We start from the raw sequence: 6,987 nt of genomic DNA, 5'->3' as shown, positions 1-6,987 counted from the left end.
AGTGCCCAGTCAGCCAGACTCACTCTGTTGCATCAGGGCACTTTGGTGCAGCTGGAAGCCATGCACGTGGGCACCCACTGTGCACCCAAGAGGAAAAGCATAGTCTTGCTTTGAGGTGCTTTCCATGCTCTCCATAGCAAATGTTTGATTGATCTGGGATTCAATCAACCTTTTAAAATGTACATTCACATGCATTTAGGACATTCACTGTGTTGTGCAACCACCACCTCATCCTGGCTCCAGAACATTTTCATCCCCCCAAAAGGAGACCCTGTCCCCATTAGAAGTCATACTCCATCCCTCTCCCAAGCCCTCAGGAACTACTAATATTTTTGTGTCTGTGAATTTAACTGTTCTGAGTACTTCACAGAAATGGCATCATACACCATGTGGTCTTTTGTTCCTGGCTTCTTCCAGTCATGATGTTTTCGAGGCTGGTCCATGGTGCATGTATGGGCCCTCTATTCCTTTTTCATGGTCAAATAATATTCTGTTGTGGGGAATGTATGCTACTGCATTTTTTTAAATTTATTTTTTATTTATTTTCAGCATAACAGTATTCATTATTTTTGTACCACACCCAGTGCTCCATGCAATCCGTGCCCTCCATAATACCCACCACCTGGTTCCCCCAACCTCCCACACCCCCCGCCACTTCAAACCCCTCAGATTGTTTTTCAGAGTCCATAGTCTCTCACGGTTCACCTCCCCTTCCAATTTCCCCCAACTCCCTTCTCCTCTGCATCTCCCCTTGTCCTCCATGATATTTGTTATGCTCCACAAATAAGTGAAAATAGAACTTCCCTATGACCCTGCCATTGCACTCCTGGGTATTTATCCCAAAGATACAGATGGAGTGAAAAGAAGGGCCATCTGTACCCCAATGTTTATAGCAGCAATGGCCACGGTCGCCAAATTGTGGAAAGAACCAAGATGCCCTTCAATGGACGAATGTTGAAGGAAGATGTGATCCATATACCCTATGGAGTATGATGCCTCCATCAGAAAGGACGAATACCCAACTTTTGTAGCAACATGGACGGGACTGGAAAAGATTATGCTGAGTGAAATAAGTCAAGCAGAGAGAGTCAATTATCATATGGTTTCACTTATTTGCATTTTTTAAAAAATGTAGGCTTCATGCCCAACCTAGGTCTTGAACTCATGACCCTGAGATCAAGAGTTACATGGTCTACCAAGGGAGCCAGCTAGGCACCCTGCTAGTGCATTTTTAATGTGCTCCCACTATCTTAAAATGAAATCACAGGTACTTAGAGCTATGGACAAATTTAATCGCAGCCACATCATGTCCATGTAATGCAATTTGTAATAAAGTGATAGGCATCTGAACATGTCAGGGCTTGCAGATGATGAAGCGGTAAGACGCTCGCCTCTGCATGTCAGATCCCCAAGAAGGTGTCGGCTGCAAACAGATGCTGCCCCAGGCATGCTGCATTAGTAATTCCGAAGCCAGGAGCTGCCATCTGCATTTCTGCAAACAGTGAACAAGTCAACCAAGGACAATCTTGTATGAATGTCGTGGCTGCTTCCCTGGAAAACTCAATGATTTCGTTTCTGTGTTAACAGAATGAAGTTCCAGGCTTGGGTTCATGACACACAGGATGTTCACCTGCCTGGACATCTGGATGGACATTAAGAAGTCAAGTGGGCATGGGGACATGGTACACTGGGTAGCCCTGTCCTGTGCCTTGCAATGAGTCTACTACGCTGGCCTCCTCTAGCTAAAATGTCAAGAGTAGCTGTTTTGTTTTGTTTAGTGTTGTTGTGTTTTCTTTTCAGGGTGCCCTTCTCTTCCCTTTCATGAACCATGTAGAGAACAACCAGCATTGCAAACCACTGGGCCGCTGAGAAGGCAAGCCAAGTCATCAGGTGCACATGACTTGGACCCAACTCACAATGGTAGCATTACTCACAAGGCGAGATCTTCTGCAGCCTTAACTCCCTTCTGTGGCCCCCTCACATGAGTGTATGGACCACAAAAAGACCCACTGAAGGGGTACCTGGGTGGCTTAGTCAGTCTGAGTGACTGACTTTTGATTTCACCTCGGTCATGATCTTAGGGCCGTGAGATCAAGCTTACTGTCAGGCTCTATACTTAGCGTGGCGTCTGGTTGTCCCTCTCCCTTTGCTCTTCCCCTCCCCTCTCTCCCTCTCTTCTCTCAAATAAATACACAAATTAAATTAAAAAAACAAAAGACATATTGAACAAAATAAGATACTCTTTGCCCAAGTCATGGCCAACAGACATCTCACAGTGTAAGGGTCAATCAAAACATTACACCCTACACAGTAAATATATACATTTTTGCTAAATTATACCTCAATAAAGTCAGAACGATAAAAATGAATATTCTCCCCCTAAAAGAATGGTCCTTTTAGTTACCATGCTCTGATTTTCTCTGAGATATTCTGAATGAAAACTCATTGACTCACACCTGGCACCATGGTAGACCAGCCATACTACAGGGTCTTTGAAGATATACATAGGTCTTGGATGAAACAGGACACGCAAAATTTTTAATGCATTGCTGGATCCACGACATCAAAATTATATTCTTAATTCTACATATCTGGGAATTCCTTTTTTTTTTTTTTTTTAAGTAAGCTTCATGCCAAGCATGGAGATCCAGACCTGAGATCAAGACCTGAGCTGAGATCAAGAGTTGGATGCTCAACCAGCTGAGCCATCCGGGCACCTCTCTATCCGGGAATTTTTAAAACACTGGTTTGACTAAGCAATGGCGTAAAGAGGAAAAAAATGAGGACAAGGACGGTACTCGGTATCCACAAGATGGAGACCAAGTCAGAGGGAGAAATGAGTGACACAGAAGGCTTCCACTGGACATAGGAAAATAAAGAAATAATGGCATCTATCACATCAGGAAGTTAGGCGATATATCCCAGAATGAAGGGAGGAAGTTAGGCAACTGATACAGCCAAAAACGATAAATTAGCAATGATCGCACACGTTGGTAAAGTTCTATTCCTGAACCAGAGAACGTCCTTCCTTGAGTAGAAGGTCAGAGCCGGAGAACTCCCAAGCTGTTTACTAGGCACAGAGGTTCACACACCGCCCCTTCCAGGAAAGCAGGAGCAACTTAAGTCTAGGTGTATGTTTGTGCTTTTATGGCATTTGGTAAAAAGCTATGGCTCTAGGCTCAATGCCTAGGATACTGGTATCCAGATGACAGAAAATACAACTCCAACTATAGCTGACCCTTGAACAACACAGTGTGAATTGCACAGGTCCACTCAGATGCAGACTTTTTTTGATAAATATAGCACAATCTTGTCAATGTCTCTTCTCTTCCTATGATTTTCTTAATCACACTTTATTTTCTGTAGCTTATTTTTATTGTAGGAACACAGTATAATACACAGAATATACAAAATATTAATTGACTATATTATTGGTCAGGCTTCTGGTCAACAGCAGGCTCCCAGGAATGAAGTTTTGGGGGGAAGTCAAAAATTATATGTAGATTTTTGAGTGCATAGAGGCTGGACACACCCAGTCTTGTGCTGTTCAAGGGTCAAGTATAATTTCTCCACTTAAATGACAAATTAAATCCAGACCCTGCCTGCAAAACCATGGGTGTCATAGAGTTATTCCTGAACTTTCCTCAAGCAGAGTGCATACATAGGTTTTGTTGTCTCAGCAAACCTGGGTGCAGACAAGGTCATGTTAGCATCATTACTTAGTAGATGAGGCTCAGAAAGACAGACCCGAAGACTTAATTAACAATGGTGCCCACTGCAAGACTGCACGCTTTCCAAAGTTTACATCCCGTGGGACATGGGATGTTCCCCATGACCTGTAGATCAATCCAAGAAGCTTCCCCTATCTCATCTCCTGACCTGTCCCACCTTGGAGGGAGCCCAGTGCACCTTGTATGGTTGAATTTCCAAACAGCCAATGAGAGGTGCCAATGCCACCTGTTCATGATACAGAAACCTTCAACATCCAGTTGGCATCCAGACAGTACTTGTGTCCTACGCAGGCCATCCTTTGCTGAACTCACTCTTTCTTGTTAAAAGTCTCTGCTGTCCTATACAGTGAAATCTCCAGATTCCAGGGATTAGAACCTAATATCCATGGAGGTCATTATCAGTCCATCACAGACCTCCAGCTCCTTTGGGACAAGAGCTAGGTCCCACTGAACTTGATCGAGTTTGTGTTTCCTCAGAGCCTGGCTTGGTAGAAATGAATGGATGAACGAATGAATGAAGAGATAAATGAATGAAGTGGTCCCTCCCACTGCGGAACCAAAACAAAACTCACCATTGCTACACTGAAGGAACAAAAGAACAGCTTTACCGAGAAGAGAAATGCATGCACCCTGAGTCCAACTACTGACTCAAGTCTTGCTCATGGACGGAAAGTCATCACCCTGGTGTGGGCTCAGAGACCCTCGCGGATCCCCTAACATGAGTGACAGGCTCCAACCCAGAAAACCCAGTGCCTGCCAAGTCACAAAATCAGCTTTACTCACCCAGAGATCCGCACGAATTCTCCAGCTGCTGGGAAGTGTCTCCAAGCACCGAGGCATTTTACGATCACGGGTCGAGGGTGTCTGCTAACTTCTCCAGAACCATGTTTAACCATGTGTTGTTGTTGTTGTTGTTTTCCTTCTCTTTCTCTCTCCCAGGGAGGAAGAGCAACAAAAGGGCTGTCATGTAACAAATAAGAACAATCTGAGGCCAGGGTCCTACAAAGTTCAGATTGCTCTTGGATTGCATCTTCTCAGCTCGAGGATTGCAGCATCTGTCAGACCCTGGCGTGCTTGTTTTCTCAGTGATAGAGGATGCTGGCTTGGACAGGAGTCATCCTACCAACACCGTCATGAGCCTCTACTTGGAAAGTACCTTTGTGATAATGATGACCGTCACTGGCACTTGTGTCTGACAGCCTCAAGCTGTAATATGGTCCTTGATGACCCATCAATGCTCCAAGGTTGGCATCTTCCAGAATTCGAGATGCTGTTTTTTGGCGCCGAGTCCTGGCTGCTCAAGCAATCAGATGAAGAACATCTTGATCATGATTCTAGGTCTAAAAGACCTTAATCTGGGCTTCAGGGCTTTAGTAGAACATCTGAGCAGTCTGAGGACATGCCAGTACTTAGGGATAGAAGATGCAGTCTGAGTACATCTGGTTCAGGTTGGGTCTTGAACTTGGTTGAACAAGAGGATGGCTTGAGCTCTACAGAAATGCTGAGGTCCAGAAGAATGAACCCTGGAGTTCTACTGAGGGTAGGGCTGAGCAGTAATCATTTTCAGACACTCCCCCAGTGGGCCAGCAAAACCCATCAGCCTAGATGGACTTTGGGGGAGACTGTCAGCATCTTTGTTGAGAAGATTTGTTTAAGGTTGACCACCATGGCCAAGAAAGTCAGAGAACTCTGTCACTGAAAGAGAATCCGTCATGCGCACTCTCAAATACCCCAAACCAGAGCAATGACATTCCTTTGTATTTTACTAAGTTCCCATGAAGTCATGCTCCATTCCAGGACAGAAGATTCCTAAACTGCTTCATGGTGCCACTGCAGCCATCCTGGAACAACCAAGAGGCAATCCTAGAAAGCATCTGTCCCTGTGTCCTGTGTGAGCCCCATGCTAGAAGAGCTGCTGGCTCTTCCAAAGCACACATGTCCCTAGAGTCGACATCAGATTTGGGTGTTTGGTGAGATTCTGTTAACTGAAGGAATAGATGGTCGGATGACCAGTAGTCACTGTTCTGGAAGTTCAGAGTGCAGTCCAGCAGCACGCAGGCAGTGGTGTCCTCTCTGCTGCATTTTCAAGTGGCTTGTCTGTCCATGTTGGAGTCTGTAAACATCCTTAGAGAGAGGACTGAGCCTTCCTCGCCTGACTCGTAGCTGAGTAAGGGTGAGCCCTGAAGTCAAGGATGGTGCCCGTAAACTTTGGGAAATAGAACCACAGGGATCTGTATGAGTTTCCTGTAACACATTCCTATCAACCTTGGTGGCTTAAAAGCCACAGGAATTCATCCTCCCACAACTCTGAAGACCAGAAGTCTGAGAACCAGGCAGGGCAGGGCTGCTGAGATCCAGGCGGGGCAGAGCTGTGTTCCCTCCAAAGGCCCCAGAGGAAGGTCTTCTTGCCTCTTCTGGAGGTTCTAGGTATCCCTGGGTTTCTGGCCACATCCTTCCTGTCTCTGTCTCCACGGTCACATGACCTCTTCCTATTTTGTAATCAAATTTCTCTCTACTATCTCTGATAGGAAACTTGTGATTACACTGATTATACCTAAATAAGCCAGGATGATCTCCTTATCCTAAGATCTTGATTCCATCATAAAGATGATCTCTCCAAGTAGTATCACATTCGCAGGTTCTGGGGAATGAGTGCATGGAAGTATCTTTTGAAGGGGATCATAATTCCACCCCTACAGGAACCAACTGGATACAACCCCAAAGACCCTTCATCTCTTTCTAACTGTCAGTGCAGGGATCACCGTTCATGCTCCTGGTAGACAAGCTGCCTGTGCCTACAGATAAGGGAGGAACCAGAAGAAGATGTCCAGCTCAGGTGGGGTCTGATGAGCTGTGATCAACACCCATGACTGGGCATCAGAGATGTTTGTGGCTACTTCAGTATCATGGTTTAAGCATAAACCAGGCCCTGCAGAAGCCTCTAGGAAGGATGTCAGGAGAAGTGTAAATGGACATTCTGAATGAGAAACAGCCCAGGAGAAGTTCACGGGTGGCAATGTGATGGTGAGTGACAGGGAAACCGAGGCCCCTTCCTTTACGTGTTGCCCAAAACAAATAGTCATGAACGCCTTTCCCTGTCCCACACGATGTTGCACTGAGTGATTACAGACTCCTCCCCTCATTCCTGTCCTGTAGAACCCATGGGGATTGCCATCTAGACCCTTGCCTCCTCCTTGTCTTATAGAATCCCAAGGGGAGTGCCACCTAGATCCCCGTCTTGTGTCTGTCCTACAGA

Source organism: Mustela nivalis (genome assembly GCF_964662115.1).
Source record: "Mustela nivalis genome assembly, chromosome: Y".
In the NCBI taxonomy this organism is placed as follows: domain Eukaryota; kingdom Metazoa; phylum Chordata; class Mammalia; order Carnivora; family Mustelidae; genus Mustela; species Mustela nivalis.
The sequence above is the reverse complement of the archived record's forward strand: the minus strand, read 5'-3'. Positions refer to the sequence as shown.